Here is a 19,596-nt window from a genome sequence, read left to right on the forward strand (position 1 = left end):
TTGGTGGAAAAATCATTCTACATATAGTGTTGAAAGGAACATGGGCAGTGCCAGCATATCTAGCAACTTCTGTAAGCGAGCATTTGGAGACTGTCTGACTGCTGAAGTATGTATAGCAGGAGTGAAGACCAGATGTTTGTTAGATTACTGGCTCAGGAAGTCATCACCATTACTGAGTTGCATTTTTCAGAAATATTTGAAAGACATGGAGCTGACCATGCACAGCCCACGGTTTGTATGTTTAACAGCAGTTAATGGACTGGCAATCCCAGTGGTGGGATTGCCTCGAAGCAGACAGACTACATGGGCAGACACTGCCAGGGAAATGCAGCTTCATCCTGAAAGACAAAGCCTCTGAAGGGAGCCATATGGGAGAAGGAGTCCCAGGGATTCTAGGATGAACATCATCAGTGAGCTGAAGGAGCCAGTAGAAGTAACCAGGAGGATGAACCGTCAGGGGCACTCTAAGAAGAATTCTGTGCTAAGTCAGAGCACTGGCTTGAGTGGAGACACAAAACCTTTCACTGGGCCCTGCGGGGCAGATTGGAAACATTAAAGTGGGCAGAAAACAGAAGACTTTTATTCCTCCTTGGAGAAGGAAGATCATTGATGAACACTGCTGGGAACCAGGAAATACCAATAGATATCAAGCTCTTGTAGAGCCTACAGCTGGGTTAAACCTACCTAATGGGCTCCAGCCAGCCAATGTATGACTAATGCCATCAAAAGAAGAGTACCAGTGAGTCTTCTGAACTCAAGTTTGAGGGCTGTGGAGTTGCATCCTCAAAACAGAACTGCAGAGGCCCTCCGGCATGAGGGACTGGTTCCTCAGGTGAAGGTAACATTTGAAGAGAATGGAAATGAGCTGCGGGTGACAAGGAGGGAGAAGAGAGGACAAGTTACCCTTCCCCTAGAAAGATGTGGTGGGAGACTGCCAGTTCCAGTTCCAGTAGCATGCCATGGGCTGATTTCTGCACAGGTGGCTATCTTAAGGGCATAGCCAGAGAAGCATCAAGAAGTCTTTTCTAAGGATGAAATGAAAGGTGTCCGTGACAGGGCAAAGATAGCCAGCGAAGTTGCTCTCAGTACAACTAAAGACACAGCCTAAGGTCTGTGACCTCTGCTAGTCAGTCTCTAAGGGCTTGGCTACACTTGAGAGTTACAGTGCTGGTGGTGGCTTTACAGCGCTGTAACTTACTCCCTGTCCACACTGGCAAGGCACATACAGCGCTGTATCTCCCTGGCTACAGCGCTGGTTGTACTCCACTTCGACAAGGGGAATAAAGAGAACAGCGCTGGTGCTGCAGCGCTGGGGTGCCAGTGTAAACAGTGATTAATCTTACCATGCTGTAACTGACCTCCAGAATTTCCCCATAATGCTTTTAACAAAGAACTCTCTTTGTTTTGTTGTGAACTCAGGGCTCCCGGATCTGCTTATCTAAAAAACACACAGCTACTGTTTGCTTGAGCAGAGGCAGGGACGGATCCCCTAGTGTTTGCTTGAGGAGAGAAGCAGCCCGGGGGTCTGTTCTGGAGCAGCTGCTTATCTGGTCTGAAGGCAATTTGCATTTAGTGAATGAGAGAGGGGTGGGGGAAGCGGTCGAAACTTTTAAAATGATTGAAGGTTGACGCTGTGTATCTTCAAGCCCTTAGAACTTGCAAGGCAGGGAGCTGACACAGTGTCAGCTCCAAAAATCCACTCTCTCTGTCTCCCCCACGCTCCCTGTCACACTCCACCCCACCCCCCTCCTTTTGAAAAGCACGTTGCAGCCACTTGAACGCTGGGATAGCTGCCCACAATGCACCACTCCCAACAGCACTGCAAATGTGGCCACACTGCAGCACTGGTAACTGTCAGTTAACAGCACTTTCCCTCCACAGCTGTATGAAGACAGCTGTAACTCCCAGCACTGTACAGCTGCAAGTGTAGCCAAACCCTTAGTGATTTTTAGCTCTTAACAGGTATGGCAGAAACAAGGTCCTACCACAAGTGATTTCAGCTCTGATTAAGCATTTAAAATAACAAAGAGGCTCCTAATGAGGCCTATTTAGCTCTTTCTTTGAACAATGGGGAGGAACAGGTTACACCACACTGGGGAAATCCTTGGAGAGGATTCACATCTCCTGTCTAGAACACATCTCCACCTCTTACTTTCACAGGGCTATGGCATTCGAGCCCCTGGCTCAATGAGGTTCTTTCAGCTGAGGGTGACCTCATTTGGGACAGATTAAGAACAGTCCTGTTTCCCCGTATTCAGACAGTAATGCCAACAACATTGGTAACAGCATTTCACTACCCCTGCATTCAGTACTAAAGTGGTTTGTAACCCAACACCAGCCACAGTTGATTATTTTGAGTAACACCACTCTATCTAGGGGTAGGGTAGGATAGGGTCCAGAGTGACCTAGACAAATTGGAGGATTGGGCCAAAATAAATCTGATGAGGTTCAACAAGGACAAGTGCAGAGCCCTACATTTAGGACAGAAAAATCCCATGCACCGCTAGAGGCTGGGGACCAATGGGCTAAGCAGAAGTTCTGCAGAAAAGGACCTGGAGATTACAGTGGACTAGAAGCTGGATATGAGTCAGCAGTGTGCCCTTGTTGCCAAGAAGGCTAACAGTATATTGGGCTGCATTAATAGGAGCATTGCCAGCAGATCAAGGGAAGTGATTATTCCCTTCTATTCAGCACTGGTAAGGCCACACCTGGAGTACTGTGTCCAGTTTTGGGCCACCCACTACAGAAAGAATGTGGACAAATTGGAGAGAGTCCAGTGGAGGGCAACGAAAATGATATGGGGGCTGGAGCACTTGACTTACGAGGAGAGGCTGAGGGACCTGAGGTTATTTAGTCTGCAGAAGAGAAAAATGAGGTGAGATTTGACAGCAGCCTTCAACTACCTGAAGGAGATGTTCCAAAGATGCTGGAGCTCGGCTGTTCCCAGTGGTGGCAGACGACAGAGCAAGGAGCAGTGGTCTCAAGTTGCAGTGGGGGAGGTCTAGGTAGGATATAAGGAAACACTATTTCACTAGGAGGGTGGTGAGGCACTGGAATGGGTTGCCTAGGGAGGTGGTAGAATCTCCATCCTTAGAGGTTTTTAAGGCCTGGCTTGACAAAGCCTTAGTGTAGTTGGTGTTGGTCCTGCTTTGAGCAGGGGATTGGACTAGATGACCTCCTGAGGTCTCTTCCAACCTTAATATTCTATGATTCAACGTGTGGAGAACATGGGAATTGTTGTTGTATTTGTAATGGGCAATATAATACGCATGTGTCATGCACTCCCAGGTCCTGTGCTCTCTTGACTCCATACGGTCCCTTGAAGGAACCCCCTTCAGTATGTCAGCTCTTCTCAGGGGTACACTCTCTCTCTAGGGGTTAAGGCCTGGAACCGCACCTCTCTGAGCCTCAGCAGGCTTGTCTCTCTCTGTTGGTCCCCTCAGGGAGTCCACTCGCTCTGGACCCTTGGGACCTCCACATCCTGAGGGATAAATGCACTGTGATCTCTAGCCCCCTCCTTCCAGCCAATCACCTTATATCACCTCCCCTAACAGCCCCTGCTCTGTCCTTTGTCTTCGGTACCAGGTAAACAGGCCACTTGGGCCCTTTCTCTTCCGTACTTTGTCCCTCCACTGGCTGGAACCAGCGGGTCAGGTCACCAGCCCCACTTTCCTCAGCCCATTGTCCTCTCACTGGCCAAAACCATCTGACTTCCAAGCTGGTGTGGGCCTCCCAGTCACCAGTTGCTAGGCTACGCAATCTCCAGGTCACTGTCTGTGGTCCCAGCTGATGAGGTCCAAGCTGGTTCTCTGCAACTACAAATACTCTTTCCCACCACCTCGTTAAACAAGCAACACCCAGGGAAACCGAGTCCCACACATTCTTCGTGTAAACCTTTGAAAAAATAAGAAAAAACCCCACTTCGTCACAGCATCTCAGTTTAGAATAATAGAATCATAGAATGTCAGGGTTGGAAGGGCTCTCCGGAGGCCATCTAGTCCAACCCCCTGCTCAAAGCAGGACCAATCCCCTGACAATTGGGTTTACCCACCCAATTGCTACCCACAAGCTATGCCCCAGGACAGGAGAATAAGGAGTGGCTGGAAGTCACATAGGCAATAGGCGTGAATGGGGTGTGCGGCTGCGTTATCAAGACCTATCCACAGGTACATGAAGGGCCCTGCAGAGACAATGGAGGCCTCAATGGCTGAACATTAGCTGCGAACGACTGTGAGTCAAGGCTAGGTTTAAGAACACAGCAGAGGCTGCAACTGGTGCCAACAACACCAGAGGTTAGGTGACTGTGTTCAGACGCACAGGGTCAGACACAGAGATGGTTTCAAGGAAGCTCCAAGAAAGGGAGGCAGAGCATTCTGCTAAGAAGGACCCTGATTGAGGCTTAGTCAGGCACACAACCATTGTCTCCAAATGAACTCATGAATATCATGAGCCAGTCCAGAACAAAGCTAGGTGGGTTAAAATCAAAGCAGCCATGGCAGCTAGCAATAGATCACAGTCTGTCTTCTGAGCCAGAATTAACATTTTCAGCTGCTGGAAAATAACATTAAAGCTAAATACAAGAACTCTGGACAAGAGCACGCTCAGCAGAGAAAGTGATACATGAGAATATTATTTTGGGATGATAAGCAATTAATCATAGAATCATAGAAGATTAGGGCTGGAAGGGACCTCAGGAGGTCATCTAGTCCAACCCCCTGCTCAGAGCATGACCAACCCCAACTAAATCATCCCAGCCAGGAGGGCTTCATCAAGCCTGACCTTAAAAACCTCTAAGGAAGGAGATTCCACCACCTCCCTAGGGAACCCATTCCAGTGCTTCACCACCCTTCTAGTTGTAACTTTAGCGCCCTCATGGCCAAGATGGAGTCTGCTGGGCAGACAGCTCTGGCCAAGAGAAGACGTGCACAGGAATGTGGCAGGAAAAATCCCTTCCACTGCAGGGGCACCTGTTCCAACCCCCGCAGAGTGAACACACACCCACCAGAAAAGTACAATGGGTACAGGAAAGGGAGGTATTTATTTACAGAGGGATGAGAGGAGAAAAACAACAAGGGGAAATATAAGGGGAGCAGTAAAACAGGGCTGCATCCAAGCCAAGGCCTCACGGGTCCAGTGGGAGCACAGTCTGGAGGGGCAGGCATTGAGCAATGTGTCTGCACACAGAGTTCAGGAGGCCTGAGCAAAATTCCAGTCCGGTGGTGAGTCTTGGCGGCTCCTGGTTGCCTTCGGTGCCAGTAAACTTTCCCCAACAAACCCCTCCAGTGCCACACAGAGCAACCACCTCCCCACTTCACCAGCCAGCAGCCTCCGTCCTTATTCCCAATGCAGAGTCACAAGCCCCAGTACTCACAGCCTCTCGCAGCTCTGGGCAGCTGTGATCCTGGGTCCAGCTCCAGCCTGTGCTCCTGGGGCGATTCCTCCCTGGCACAGGGCTGCTCCTGTCCTGGGGCGTCGGCCTCCCCCCTTCCCAGGCTTCTCTGCGGCTTCTCTTTGCAAGAGCCTGCGGGCTGCTGCCTCTCTCTCCCTCCAGCTCCAGAGCCACCCCTGGAGCTTCCCTCTTTTTTAACTCCTCTCCCCCTCCCCCCTAGGAAAAAGATTTAAAGGGGCCATGCTCTCTAAACCCCAAAGGGGTTACATAGTGAAATAGTGTTTCCTAATATCCAACCTACACCTCCCCACTGCAACTTGAGACCATTGCTTCTTGTTCTGTCATCTCCCACCACTGAGAACAGCTGAGCTCCATCCTCTTTGGAACCTCCACATCAGGTAGTTGAAAGCAGCTATCAAATCCCCCATCACTCTTCTGCAAACTAAATAAGACCAGTTCCCTCAGCCTCTCCTCATAAGTCATGTGCTCCAGCCCCCTAATCATTTTTGTTGCCCTCTGCTGGACTCTCTCCAATTTGTCCACATCCTTTCTGTAGTGGGGGGGCCCCAAACTGGACACAATACTCCAGGTGTGTCCTCACCAGTGCCGAATAGAGGGGAATAATCACTTCCCTCGATCTTCTGGCAGTGCTCTTACTAATGTAGTCCAATATGCTGTTGGCCTTCTTTGCAACAAGGGCACACTGTTGACTCATATCCAGGTTCTCATCCACTGTAATCCCCAGGTCCTTTTCTTCAGACCTGCCAGTTAGCCAGTTGGTCCCCAGTCTGTAGCAGCGCATGGGATTCTTCCGTCCTAAGTGCAGGACTGTCAGATTTATTTTGGCCCAATCCTCCAGTTTGTCCAGGTCACTCTGGACTCTATCTCTACCCTCCAGCATATCCACCTCTGCCCCCAGCTTAGCGTCAGTCGCGAACTTGTTGAGGGTGCAATTCATCCTATCATCCAGATCATTAATGAAGATGTTGAACAAAACAGAGGCACTCTGATTCATACCGGCTGCCAACTAGGCATCGAATCGTTGATCACTACCTTTTGAGCCCAACGATCTATCCAGCTTTCTATCTAATACTGTGGGAGACCGTATCAAAAGCTTCGCTAAAGTCAAGGTAAATCACTCCACCGCTTTCCCCATATCCACAGAGCCAGTTATCTCATTAATTAATAGGCAATTGTTTCTTCTCATTCCCACAATAGTCTTTCCAATGGTGTGTAACTTTGTCAGCTGTTTTTAAATGTAATCTAATTAAGTCCCACTCAGAGAATTGCCAACCTCAAGAGACCAAAATATAAATGAAACACACTCCAGCAAATCAGGAGATTCCCCCCGCCCATGTGGTTATTTACAAAGAGATTATATTGTTTTCTCAATCTGTCTATGAGTGCTGAACTGCCCGTGCCCTTCCCCAGAGTGAGAGAATGTGTTAGTGCTGCTCATGCTCCCAAATGTATTGTGTATGAGGATTTTGACCCCGGCTGCAGGACTTCTCACCCCCACATCTGCCTGTCCCCTTCCCAGCAATAAATTGTGCCCCCTAACCTCCAAATCAATCCTGTGCTCCCGTCTTCAAATCAGTTCTGTATCTCACAGCCCCCATTACTTTTGTCCTTATTCTCCACCAGTCCAGCTTCACCTCACCCCAGTTCTGCCCTGTCCACACTCCCCAGTTCAGCCCCTCTGCCTCACCTCTGCTTCTCCTGGAGTTCTTCCCCCCTTCCAACCCTGGGGGGCTACAGTGGGGTCCCTGTTCCCCTACCCCTGGGCAGCAGCTGCAGTAAAGAGGGGGAGGAGCTGACCCATTGCTCACAGGAGGGGAGGGGGGGGGGGCGGGGGGGGGGGGGGGGGGGGGGGGGGGGGGGGGGGGGGGGAGGAGAGGGAAACTGAGCTCTGATGGGTTCTTCTGCTCCTGGGGGAGGCAAGACAATGAAGCAGACAGCCAATCAGAAGGCAGCTTCCCTTCCTTTTTCCCCCTCCCCCGCTCCCGCTCCCATGCCATGGGACTCAGATTTGCTATCTTAACCTGGCTTTGGGAATGGAATGTGTTGGATGTGTGATATTTGAAAAGGCCCTTGTTCTGGAGAGCAAAAGTACAGAAGGCAATCCATCACTCACATGAATTAAAATACACAGGAATAGGGTTTTTTTGTTCTCACATGTAGTTTTTCAGAAATGTTCTATGCACATCTGTTCAGGTCTGACGGCACACCAGGGTATAGCTAGGTCAGTCAGGGTTGTGAAAAGCCCACCCTGGTGTAGACACAGCTCTGCGGACAGACGAGTTCTGTAGTACAGACAGGCCTTCAGCCCAGCTTTTCATACTGACCTCAGGACTCTCAGAGCTCTGCTCCAGGTGAATAATAAATATTGGCTTTTGTTTAGAACAGCTGCTTCATCTCTGCAGATGCTTACTAGCTACATTGCTCCCTGCAGGGGGAAAGTCTCTGACAGGAACCTGAACTCATCTGGACTCACTGGGGAGCCCACTGAAGGATGCTGTACCTCGCAGGCCGAGTCTTGGAGTTATGAAGCTCCTCTTGTAAAAAGCTAAGCCTAGGGCCTCGAGAATAGGGTCCTCCTGAAGAGACTGAGCCATCAAGACCCTGTGGATATGGGGCAAAGCCCTGCGTTTTGGCTAACTGCTCAAGCCAAAGGGACAATAACAAGAAGAAAAGGTAATACCTCCTATGGTCACATGACCCTTTAGGGCTCAGACACTTAGCATCAGCAGATATACAATGTGTGGATACTGTCATTGGACGTGGAGTGCCCATAGACATGGGCAGATTGGGGCCTGTCAGGTACAGACATTGTTCCAAGCTGATTGCGGTAATCTATTATTTGTATTGTGCTAGCACCAAGGGATCAGTGTCCCATTGTGTCACGCAAACACAGAAAAAAAGATTGTCCCTGCCATGAAGAGCTTATACAACAAATGGCCAGAGGAGCACAAGGGAACTGTGAAAAGTATGGTCAGGATGTCTTGGCAGGCTATTGCTATAATGAGGTACCTCCGTGTGTGGCATTAATAGGCTTTGTTTGCAGAGTTGTTGTAGCCGTGTTGGTCCCAGGATATAGAATCATAGAATTGTAGGACTGGAAGGGACCTTGAGAGGTCATCTAGTCCAGTTCCCTGCCCTCATGGCAGGACTGAGTATTATCTAGACCATCCCTGACAGGTGTTTGTCTAACTTGCTCTTAAAAATCTCCAGTGATGGAGATTCCACAACCTCTCTAGGCAAGGTGAGAGAGACAAGGTGGGATGGGCTCTGTGGAGCTCTAAAGCTCGTCCCTTCCACCAACAGCTCTTGGCCCAGTGAACACTTAACCCTCACCCAGTTTGTCTCTCTCATTAACAGGCTTGGCAGAATTAGGTTTTGTTAAATGATTTTGACAGATAATATCGATGTTTATTTATTGATATAAATGTTCACAGTTGTGGGAAATGATGGGGCAGTCAGACAATGGGGGTCAGCGGATAACTATTTAATGACAGTCGATGCTGAGATTAAAAAAATTAATGGTTTATAACCATGAAAACACAAATTGTCAAAATATACAAAGTAAACATCCTTAAATGAACCTCAAATGAGTTCTTAAGCAACATTTTTCTTACTTTGCCTATCTATAAATGGTCACTATAATTGATGGAAATATTTTTGTAGGTTTTTGCATGTACGTGAAATCAATGTTTACCGACATTTACTAATCAAAATTTAATTCTTCCGAGTGTAATCAGTAATTATAACACTTCAGTGGTGCCATAAATGACTGCAAGCTCAATGTGTGATTATTTTGCGCAGGACCATATTACCACCTCATTCAGAGGATACCTCATACTAGTGGCTCAGCAGGTAAAGTGACTCTGACAAAGATTTGGGAGTCATGGTGCATAAGCAGCTGAACATATACTCCCAGTGCGATGCTGTGGCCAAAACAGCTAATGTGATCCTGGGATGCATGAACAAGGAAATCTTGAGCAGGAGTAAAGAGTGGTGTTGTAGCCATGTTAGGCCCAGGATATTAGAGACAAGGTGGGTAAGGTAATATCATCTATTGGACCAACTTCTGTTGGTGAGAGAGACCAACTTTCTAACTTATATACAGCTCTTCTTCTGTGCGTCAGGTCGAAAGCTGGTCTCTCTCACCAACAGAAGTTGGTCCAATATTACTTCACCCCCCTTGTATTGCTTGGGAATAAAAGGTTATTTGCCTCTATTTGGCACTAGTGCGACCGCTGCTGGAAACCTGGGTCCTGTTCTGCTGCCTCAGTTCCATAGGGATGTTGATAAATTGGAGAGAAGTCAGAGAAGAACCACAAGAATAATTAAAGGTTTAGAAATGTTGCCTGATAGTGATAGACTCAAGCAGCTCAATCTATTTAGTCTAACAAGGAGAAGGTTAAGGGGTGACTTGATCACCATCTGTAAGTAACTACATGAGGAAAAAATATTTGATACTGGGCTCATCAGTCTAGCAGAGGAAGGTCTAACACACTCCAATGGCTAGAAGCTGAAACTAGACACATTCAGACAGGAAATAGGGTGTACATTTTTAACAGTGAGAATAATTAACCATTGGAACAATCTACCAAGGGTCGTGGTCCATGTTCCCTCTAACTTTTTCCATTCATTACTCCAGCCAGAATAGGTTAGGCACTACTCAAATAATTAAATTTAAGCATAAGAGAGAAACAAACATTATGAAATGCTTAGACCAGCCAAAAACCTCAAATAACAGCACTTTGAAAGAATAAAATTACAGAGAATTTATGTGCATTGCAGAAAGTATCAAGAAGAAATAACAACAATAATACAAGTATGTGTTGGGAGGTGAGACACAGACACAGTTTGTGAGACACAGTGTATGAATGTGTGACACACAGTTTGTGTGTGTGAGAGAGAGACATGTGTTACCCCTTTAAGTATGTTGACCTTTTAAGTAGATCGGCACTCAAAGCAGCCACAGCAGCAGCCACCAGTAAGCTCCCTCTGTCCCACTCCTGAGCCCTGTCGTGTTCTCCCCTCCCATACGGAGATGGGGTACAGGGGCAGGGGAAAGGCGGACACCCTGACATCATCCCCCCCACCCCGCTTAGCAAGCAGGAGGCTCCTGGGAGCATTTGACCAAGGGCTGCAAAACAGAGGGCAGGAGCAGCACGGCAGTGGGGGGAGGGACATCTGAAGTGCGCGGCACTTGAAAGCCTGCTGGGTGACCTTGCGGTTACGCAGCTTAAAGGGAACTTAGGTCATGGTAGATTATCCATCACAGACAATTTTTAACTCGAGTAGATGTTTTTCTAAAAGCTCTGCTCTAGAGATTATTCTGGGGGCAGGTCTCTGACCTGTGCCATCCAGGAGGTCAGACTAGATGATCACAGTGGTTTCTTCTGGCCTTGGAATCTAGGAACCTATGAAAATGTGTATTGTTGCCTGCTTCCCTTTGCTCCTGGTCTAGGAAATCAGACCTAGCTCTGAACTGGCCCCATGTGCTGCAATGAAAATGGGGTGAGGGATATCGGTATTAATTTAGGGGCAGAGTTGAGTAGCTCTTTGATACTTACTAAATAACCTTTGCCCTCCAGGAAAGCATCGTGAACCTCATTACGATTCTGAAAGAAAAACCTACTGTGGCTGGTCAGGGAGGCATAGCTGTAGTAGCCTTGGTCTCCTCCTTCCTGGGGGAAAGACGGCAATCAGCCTTTCTTGGTGTACTGATGGCCCCAGAGGATCACACCTTCTTCCACTTTTACCTCAGCCTTTACAGTTGCAATTCTAGCTTGCTGCACTGCATGGCAGCTCTGCAAAGATCTTCCCAGCAAATCAGGGAGTGCAGGTCTTGCACCAGTAGCGTAGCTAGAGGGGTCCAGTGGAAGCAGCTGCTTCCCCTCAGGACAACAGGCGCGGAAGCGGCGCCTGCCGGCCGCTGCTGCCAGCAGTTGCTGCTGTTCCAGGAGAGCCCCGCCAGTGCGGCCGCAAAGCAGAGGCAGCGGCAGAGCCCGTGCATGCTGGAGGAGCAGACGCCGCAGCTCTGCGCTGCTCATGGCAGCCACACCGGACAGACCCGTGGCCAGTCACGCCCAGCAGGAGCCTCGGGGCCGCCCGTGGCTCACCAGAATAAAACTCCCCTGAGGAGGGGAGAGCGCTTCCCCCTCCCACCGTGGCCTGTCAGTGCAACCCGCCTACAGCCAGGCTCCGCCAGCAGTCCTGGGCAGGGCAGCACCCCCCGGGCTGAGCGGGCGAGCCGGGCTGCAGCTCGCTTGGACCGCGCCTGGCGGGGCTCGCTGCCTTCTTCCCCCACCGCTCAAGGGGTAGGGCCAGCGCTAAGCCTGGGCTGGTGCTGCACGCGGCGAGCCCCTCCCAGGCTCTCCCGGTCCTGGGGGCAGCTCCAGCCCCCTCTGCACAGAGAGCCCCGGGGACTCCAGCCCACTCCCATCCCCAATAACCCCTCCCCAAACTCCATACCCCATGTACCCCTCCCATGTACCCCGTACCCCTGCCTTTCACTCCCCTTCACCTCCCCTCGTACCTCCGTCCTCTGCCAGCCTCCCTGTACAGCCATGGGGGGGGGAGTGCAGCATGGCCGCATTGTGGCCAGAGGAGCCAGCCACGGAGGGGAGGGGTACGGCGTGGCCAGAGGAGCCGGCGGGCATGGCCGGAGGAGAAGCCAAGGGGGGGCACCTTTTTATGTTTGCTTGCTCCCCCTGCTGTTAGAACCTGGCTACGCCACTGTCTTGCACTCCAATAACAAGACCCTATCCAGGGTGAGACTGGCAAACTTGACCTCTGGTCCATCTGGAAAGTCCTGTCTCTTACTGGCAGTTCTGTAACAATGTGCATTGCCAGACAGCAAACACAGATGTGCTCCTGAAGTATAAAAAAATGAGTGTTGTCAAACACAGTTTTAATCACACTGTAAATAATAGAATACCATTTTTAAATATTTTTGAATGTTTTCTACATTTTCACACATATATAGATTTCAGTTACAAAAAGGAATACAAAGTGTACAGTGCTACTTTATATTATTTTTTTTATTACAAATGTTTGCACAGTAAAAAAGATAAACAAAAAAGTTGTCTTTTTCAAGTCACCTCAGACAAGTACTGTAGTACAATCTCTTTATCATGAAAGTGCAACTTACACATGTAGAATTATTATTTTTTACATAACTGCACTTAAAAATAAAACAATGTAAAATTTTAGATCCTACAAGTCCACTCAGTCCTACTTCTTGTTAAGCCAATTGCTCAGACAAACACGTTTGTTTACATTCATGGGAGATAATGCTGCGCTTCTCATAGACTCATAGACTCCAGGACTGGAAGGGACCTCGAGAGGTCATCGAGTCCAGTCCCCTGCCCTCATGGCAGGACCAAATACTGTCTAGACCATCCCTGATAGACATTTATCTAACCTACTCTTAATATCTCCAGCGATGGAGATTCCACAACTTCCCTAGGCAATCTATTCCAGTGTTAACTACCCTGCAGTTAGAACTTTTTCCTAATGTCCAACCTAAATCTCCCTTGCTGCAGTTTAAGCCATTGCTTCTTATTCTATCATTGGAGGCTAAGGTGAACAAGTTCTCTCCCTCCTCCTGATGACACCCTTTTAGATACCTGAAAACTGCTATCATGTCCCCTCTCAGTCTTCTCTTTTCCAAACTAAACAAACCCAATTCCTTCAGCCTTCCTTCATAGGTCATGTTCTCAAGACCTTTCATCATTCTTGTTGCTCTTCTCTGGACCCTCTCCAATTTCTCCACATCTTTCTTGAAATGCGGTGCCCAGAACTGGACACAATACTCCAGTTGAGGCCTAACCAGCGCAGAGTAAAGCAGAAGAATGACTTCTCGTGTCTTGTTTACAACACACCTGTTAATGCATCCCAGAGTCATGTTTGCTTTTTTTGCAACAGTATCACACTGTTGACTCATATTAAGCTTGTGGTCCACTATGACCCCTAGATCTCTTTCTGCCATACTCCTTCCTAGACAGTCTCTTCCCATTCTGTATGTGTGAAACTGATTGTTCCTTCCTAAGTGGAGCACTTTGCATTTATCTTTATTGACTTCATCCTGTTTACCTCAGACCATTTCTCCAACTTGTCCAGATCATTTTGAATTTTGACCCTGTCCTCCAAAGCAGTTGCAATCCCTCCCAGTTTGGTATCGTCCACAAACTTAATAAGCGTACTTTCTATGCCAACATCTAAATCGTTGATGAAGATATTGAACAGAACCGGTCCCAAAACAGACCCCTGCGGAACCCCACTTGTTATACCTTTCCAGCAGGATTGGGAGCCATTAACAACTACTCTCTGAGTACGGTTATCCAGCCAGTTATGCAGCCACCTTATAGTAGCCCCATCTAAATTGTACTTTCCTAGCTTATCTATAAGAATATCATGCGAGACCGTATCAAATGCCTTACTAAAGTCTAGGTATATCACATCCACCGCTTCTCCCTTATCCACAAGGCTCGTTATCCTATCAAAGAATGCTATCAGATTAGTTTGACACGATTTGTTCTTTACAAATCCATGCTGGCTATTCCCTATCACCTTACCACCTTCCAAGTGTTTGCAGATGATTTCTTTGATTACCTGCTCCATTATCTTCCCTGGCACAGAAGTTAAACTAACTGGTCTGTAGTTTCCTGGATTGTTTTTATTTCCCTTTTTATAGATGGGCACTATATTTGCCCCCTTCCAGTCTTCTGGAATCTCCCCGTCTCCCATGATTTCCCAAGATAATAGCTAGAGGCTCAGATACCTCCTTCCATTAACTCCTTGAGTATTCTAGGATGCATTTCATCAGGCCCTGGTGACTTGCAGGTATCTAACTTTTCTAAGTGATTTTTTACTTGCTCTTTCCTTATTTTCTCTTCTAAACCTACCCTCTTCCCGTAAGCATTCACTATACTAGACATTCCTTCAGACTTCTCAGTGAAGACCGAAACAAAGAAGTCATTAAGCATCTCTGCCATTTCCAAGTCTCCCGTTACTGTTACCCCCTCCTCATTGAGCAGTGGGCCTACCCTGTCCTTAGTCTTCCTCTTGCTTCTAATGTATTGATAAAAAGTCTTCTTGTTTCCCTTTATTCCCATAGCTAGTTTGAGTTCATTTTGTGCCTTTGCTTGTCTAATCTTGCCTCTGCATTCCTGTGTTATTTGCCTATATTCATCCTTCGTGATCTGACCTAGTTTCCATTTTTATATGACGCCTTTTTATTTTGTAGGTCACGCAAGATCTCAAGGGTAAGCCAAGGTGGTCTTTTGCCACATTTTCTATCTTTCCTAACCATCGGAATAACTTGCTTTTGGGCCCTTAATAGCGTCCCTTTGAAAAACTGCCAACTTTCCTCAGCTGTTTTTCCCCTCAGTCTTAATTCCCATGGGACCTTGCCTATCAGCTCTCTGAGCTTACCAAATCCGCCTTCCTGAAATCCATTGTCTCTATTCTGCTGTACTCCCTTCTACCTTTCCTTAGAATTGCAAATTCTATGATTTCATGATCACTTTCACCCAAGCTTCCTTCTACTTTCAAATTCTCAACAAGTTCCTCCCTATTGGTTAAAATCAAGTCTAGAACAGCTTCCCCCCTAGTAGCTTTTTCAACTTTCTGAAATAAAAGTTGTCTGCAATGCAGTCCAGGAACTTATTGGATAGTCTGTGCCCCGCGGTGTTATTTTCCCAACATATATCTGGGTAGTTGAAGTCCCCCATCACCACCAAATCTTGGGCTTTGGATGATTTTGTTAGTTGTTTGAAAAAAGCCTCATCCACCTCTTCCGCCTGATTAGGTGGCCTGTAGTAGACTCCCAGCACGACATCACCTGTGTTTTTTACCCCTTTTTGCCTAACCCAGAGACTCTCCACCCTTCCGTCTCCTATGTCCATCTCCACCTCAGTCCAAGTGTGTACATTTTTATATATAAGGCAACACCTCCTCCCTTTTTCCCCTGTCTATCCTTCCTGAGCAAACTATACCCATCCACACCAACATTCCAGTCGTGTGTATTATCCCACCAAGTTTCAGTAATGCCAATAATGTCATAGTTGTATTTATTTATTAGCACTTCCAGTTCTTCCTGCTTATTACCCATACTTCTTGCATTTGTATAAAGGCATCTAAGATACTGGTTTGATCTTGCCTCCCAGCTTTGCCCTGACCCTCCTTCCTCTCTGCCATTATAGCCCGTGCTCCCTCCTGTTTCCAACCCATCTCCCAGGTCTTGTTCCCCACTTACCTGTGGGCTTTGCTCACCTGTCCCCGTCGAACCTAGTTAAAGCCCTCCTTACTAGGTAGCCAGTCTGTGCTCAAATAAGGCCTTTCCCCGCTTCGAAAGGTGAACGCCATCTGTTCCTAGCAGTCCTTCCTCAAATAGCATCCCGTGGTTGAGGAAGCCAAAGCCCTCCTGGTGACACCATCTTCGCAGCCAGGCATTCACCTCCACGATGCATCTGTTTCTGCCCGGACCCCTACCTTCAACAGGAAGAATCGAAGAGAATACCACCTGCGCTCCAAACTCCTGAACCCCGTACTCCCAGACCCTGTAGTCACTCTTATTTACATGTCCCTGAAAGTGAGAACAGACCTTCGCATGGCACTGTGTTGCAAGGTATTTATGTGCCAGATAGGCTAAATATTGTATGCCCCTTCATACTTTGACCGCTGTTCCAGAGGACATGCTTCCATGCTGATGACGTTGTTCTGCTCGATAGCGATCCAAGCAGTGTTAGGATATAGCTATTCAGGCCATGCATGTGAAGGGCCTGTGCTTTAGAACTTGGGTGTATTTTTATCATGCCCCACAAGTAATAGAACAGGGCAAAATCCACCCCTTGTCTGTGAAGGACTGGGAGGCAGTAGTGTGGGCTGTTTGGGAAAGGTACCACAGGGATGATTGGGATCAGTTTTGTGCTGTGGCTAGTGGAGGTGGGCAGGGAGATGGTGGGTCTAACTCGTGAGGACCAGGTGATCATATGACAGTAGTCTTTTGGGATGGGGCACCTTGGGAGTGATGTGGCAGGACTGGACACACCCATTATACTACTCCCCAGACAGGTGGCAAAACAGTTTGTTTGGTGTGTACTCTTGTTTGCGTGGATGAATAAGATGAAGCAATCCTTGGGGAACAGGGCAGGATACACTTAAGTTGCATACAGGCATGGGAACGGTGCTGCGTGCATCCCTGGACAGTCCATGGTGATACCCCAGAGAGGGGCACCAGGACCTGGTGGGGGTGTGGAGCCGGGTAGGGGTGTGGAATTGCTGGGGAAACCTGACCAATGCTGCAATGCTGGCCTCCCTGTATGTGGAGAAACTCTTTTATCTGTACCATTTGGTATCTAACACTACCATTGGTTGTGCGTTAACCCAGGAGTATGGAGCAAAGGACCGATCTGTGGGCCTTTGCCTCTCGACTTTTGAGTGATGTTGAACTGATGTATGGATGGTGCTACTGGGAGGTAGGGAAATTCAAATAACTCACGGAATGCAGAAAGAAATAGTCTAATCTCGTCATGACCCCCTGTGGCTGTTAAACATGCATACTATCTTACAGGACAAATGAGTGGGGCGGCGTATTGCCAAATGGTTGCTGGCACTACAAGCAGAAAACATTAAGTAGAAATGTTAAAGGAATCCATAGTCTGTTAGCCGATTATATCTGGCTGGCACCCCACACCAGTGTGAAGCCAGCTCAGGTAAACCCCAACGTCAGGTGTTTTGGTGGCTATTCCAGTCAGGTAAACGGAGGGGGCACTGGTATGGTTTCAGATGGAAGTTATAGGTGTTGTGGGGACAGAAAACTGCAGGCGTAGCTGCTTGTGGATCAGCACCATTGGTTTCTCACTAGAAGCAAGGTCAGCTTGGGAGGCAGAACTGGCAGCCTTGTTAACAGCTTTAAAATGAAGTGGATCCCAAATTTGAGCCAAATGTTGGGTGGTGTAGATTCAGATTATGTATTTCATGGGGTCACATTAATGCTGTGATGATGGGCAGAGAATCATTTCAGGGCTCCACAATCAAGCATGCTAACTGTGGAAGTGAGTGGAGGAGCTGAGTCACTGTTTTACACGGATCAATGTGGAAAAGATAAAGACACACAAGAAAACAGGACCCCTAAGCAAGGGAATAATCTGGCCGATGCAGAGGCCAAACGGCTGCAACAGAGGCACCCCCTTGGCCCTGGAAGCCAGAAGAGAGTGTGCTTGTAGCAGTAATAATAAGAAATGGGGTGGATACAGATCGGGGAGGGCGAATTTGAGAGTTGCAAAAAATCTGACCCAGGACTGGAAAGGCACCATGAACTTGGGAACAGGCATGTGCAAAGGTGGAACTAATGAAAGGTATTTGGTGTGTCTTAACAGCTGAGGGACCAGCAATGCTGTGCCCTCAGGGAAGCTGGATGGCTTTCTTAAGCTGGGTGAATGGGAGCTTGGCTGGGGGACACCTTGGGTTTGAAGAGGCACTGGGAACTTTACAAAGGTTGTGCTGGTGGCCAGGAATGGCAGCTAATTTAAAATCACATCTGCCCAGGGAGCATGATCTACCCATGGTGAGAGATCTAGTGATGTACAATATTCCATGTCAACACCATCCATTCCCAGCACCTAATTGGAAGGGCCTCTATCTTGTCCTTGACCAATTAGGCCCAGCCTGCTGTTATTGGGTACAGAGAATGGAGAATGGGAGTGGGTTCACTGCATCAATAAAAAGTACAAGCAGGGGATGGGAAAGGGGGATGTGTACATTTTGTTACATGTGTATTACAGGTTAATTCAAAAAGGAGAAAAGGATGGAACAATTACTAGTGCTAATCACAATTGTCACATTTACAAATTCTATTCAGATTCCATGATGTAGAGAGAGAAAAACTATGAGAATCTCCCCAGAGAAAGATGTACCACTATCATGGAGTGTGGGGGAGACAAGGCCCTGCACCCCCAGCTTCCTGCGATCCACCGTGACTCTCAACCAGCCAGTAAAACAGAAGGTTTATTTAGATGGCAGGAACACAGTCCAAGACAGGTCTTGCAGGTACAGACAACAGGACCCCCTCAGTTAGGTCCATCTTGGAGGGGGCAGGGAGGCCAGAGCCCTGTTGGGAGGCCAGAACCACATCTAGGCTCCCCTCCATTTTCCCAGCCAGCTCCAAACTGAAACTCCCTCCAACTGTCTCACCCAGCCTCCTCCTGGCTCCTCCCCCAGCCATTGTCCATTTCCTGGGCAGAGGTGTCACCTGGCTCCAATCTCTGTCCTGGTTCTCATGTTACATGCTTGGGTATCTGGCCTCAAGGAAAGTCTCCCATCCCCAATACAGACAGTCCCAGCAAAACTCCCCTGCAACCCTCCCAGGTCAATACTCTCCTCTCCCTGCTGTGTCACAGGCACCCACACAGACTTTAAAGAAAACATTAAGAACATTCCCACTTTGTCACAACCACTAATACTCCAATAAGAATTTGGCAGTGCCAGTATGAAGTGGCCACAACCTGGAGCAGAGAATATTCCCCAACAAGCAAATGTATGAGAGGCATTGTGGGAGTAGGTGCAGCCAGCACTTTTTAATGTGTCCTGTCACTCTATTGCATGGGTGGTACACCTCAAGGAATGGAGGGTGGACCAAATTCATCCTAACTGTAGTATGTACATAAAAAAATTGAAACAACAATTCAATTGGTGGGTGAGGGGACACACCTGGAATCATCGTCGGACAAGGGGATTGTGGGCAGCAGGAAACGTGCACACTGGGGGTTAAGTGTGGGAGGGATAGCTCAGTGCCTTGAGCATTGGCTTGCTAACCCCAGGGTTGTGAGTTCAGCCCTTGAGGGGGCCACTTAGGGATCTGGGGCACCATCAGTACTTGGTTCTGCTAGTGAAGGTGGGGGGCTGGACTCAATATCCCTTCCAGCTCTAGGAGATAATTTAATTAGTAAACCAAAATGCGAGATTTCAACAATAAATTAATAGTACAGGAACTATCAGCAGTTGTCACAGGTTGAAGCACAGCAGTAAAGGTAAACTTGCAGTTAACTCATTGGGCAGAAAACCTAGTAACATAGATGGGAGGTGGCTTCAGAAGATTAACTTGGGGAGAAATGTGTGTAGATATTCAAAATGCTCAGTTAATAATGTTAATGGATATTATGAGAGATGCTTGAACAGCAGCCTTTAGTATT

The sequence above is a fragment of the Gopherus evgoodei genome, chromosome 18, assembly GCF_007399415.2.
Source record: "Gopherus evgoodei ecotype Sinaloan lineage chromosome 18, rGopEvg1_v1.p, whole genome shotgun sequence".
Taxonomy (NCBI): domain Eukaryota; kingdom Metazoa; phylum Chordata; order Testudines; family Testudinidae; genus Gopherus; species Gopherus evgoodei.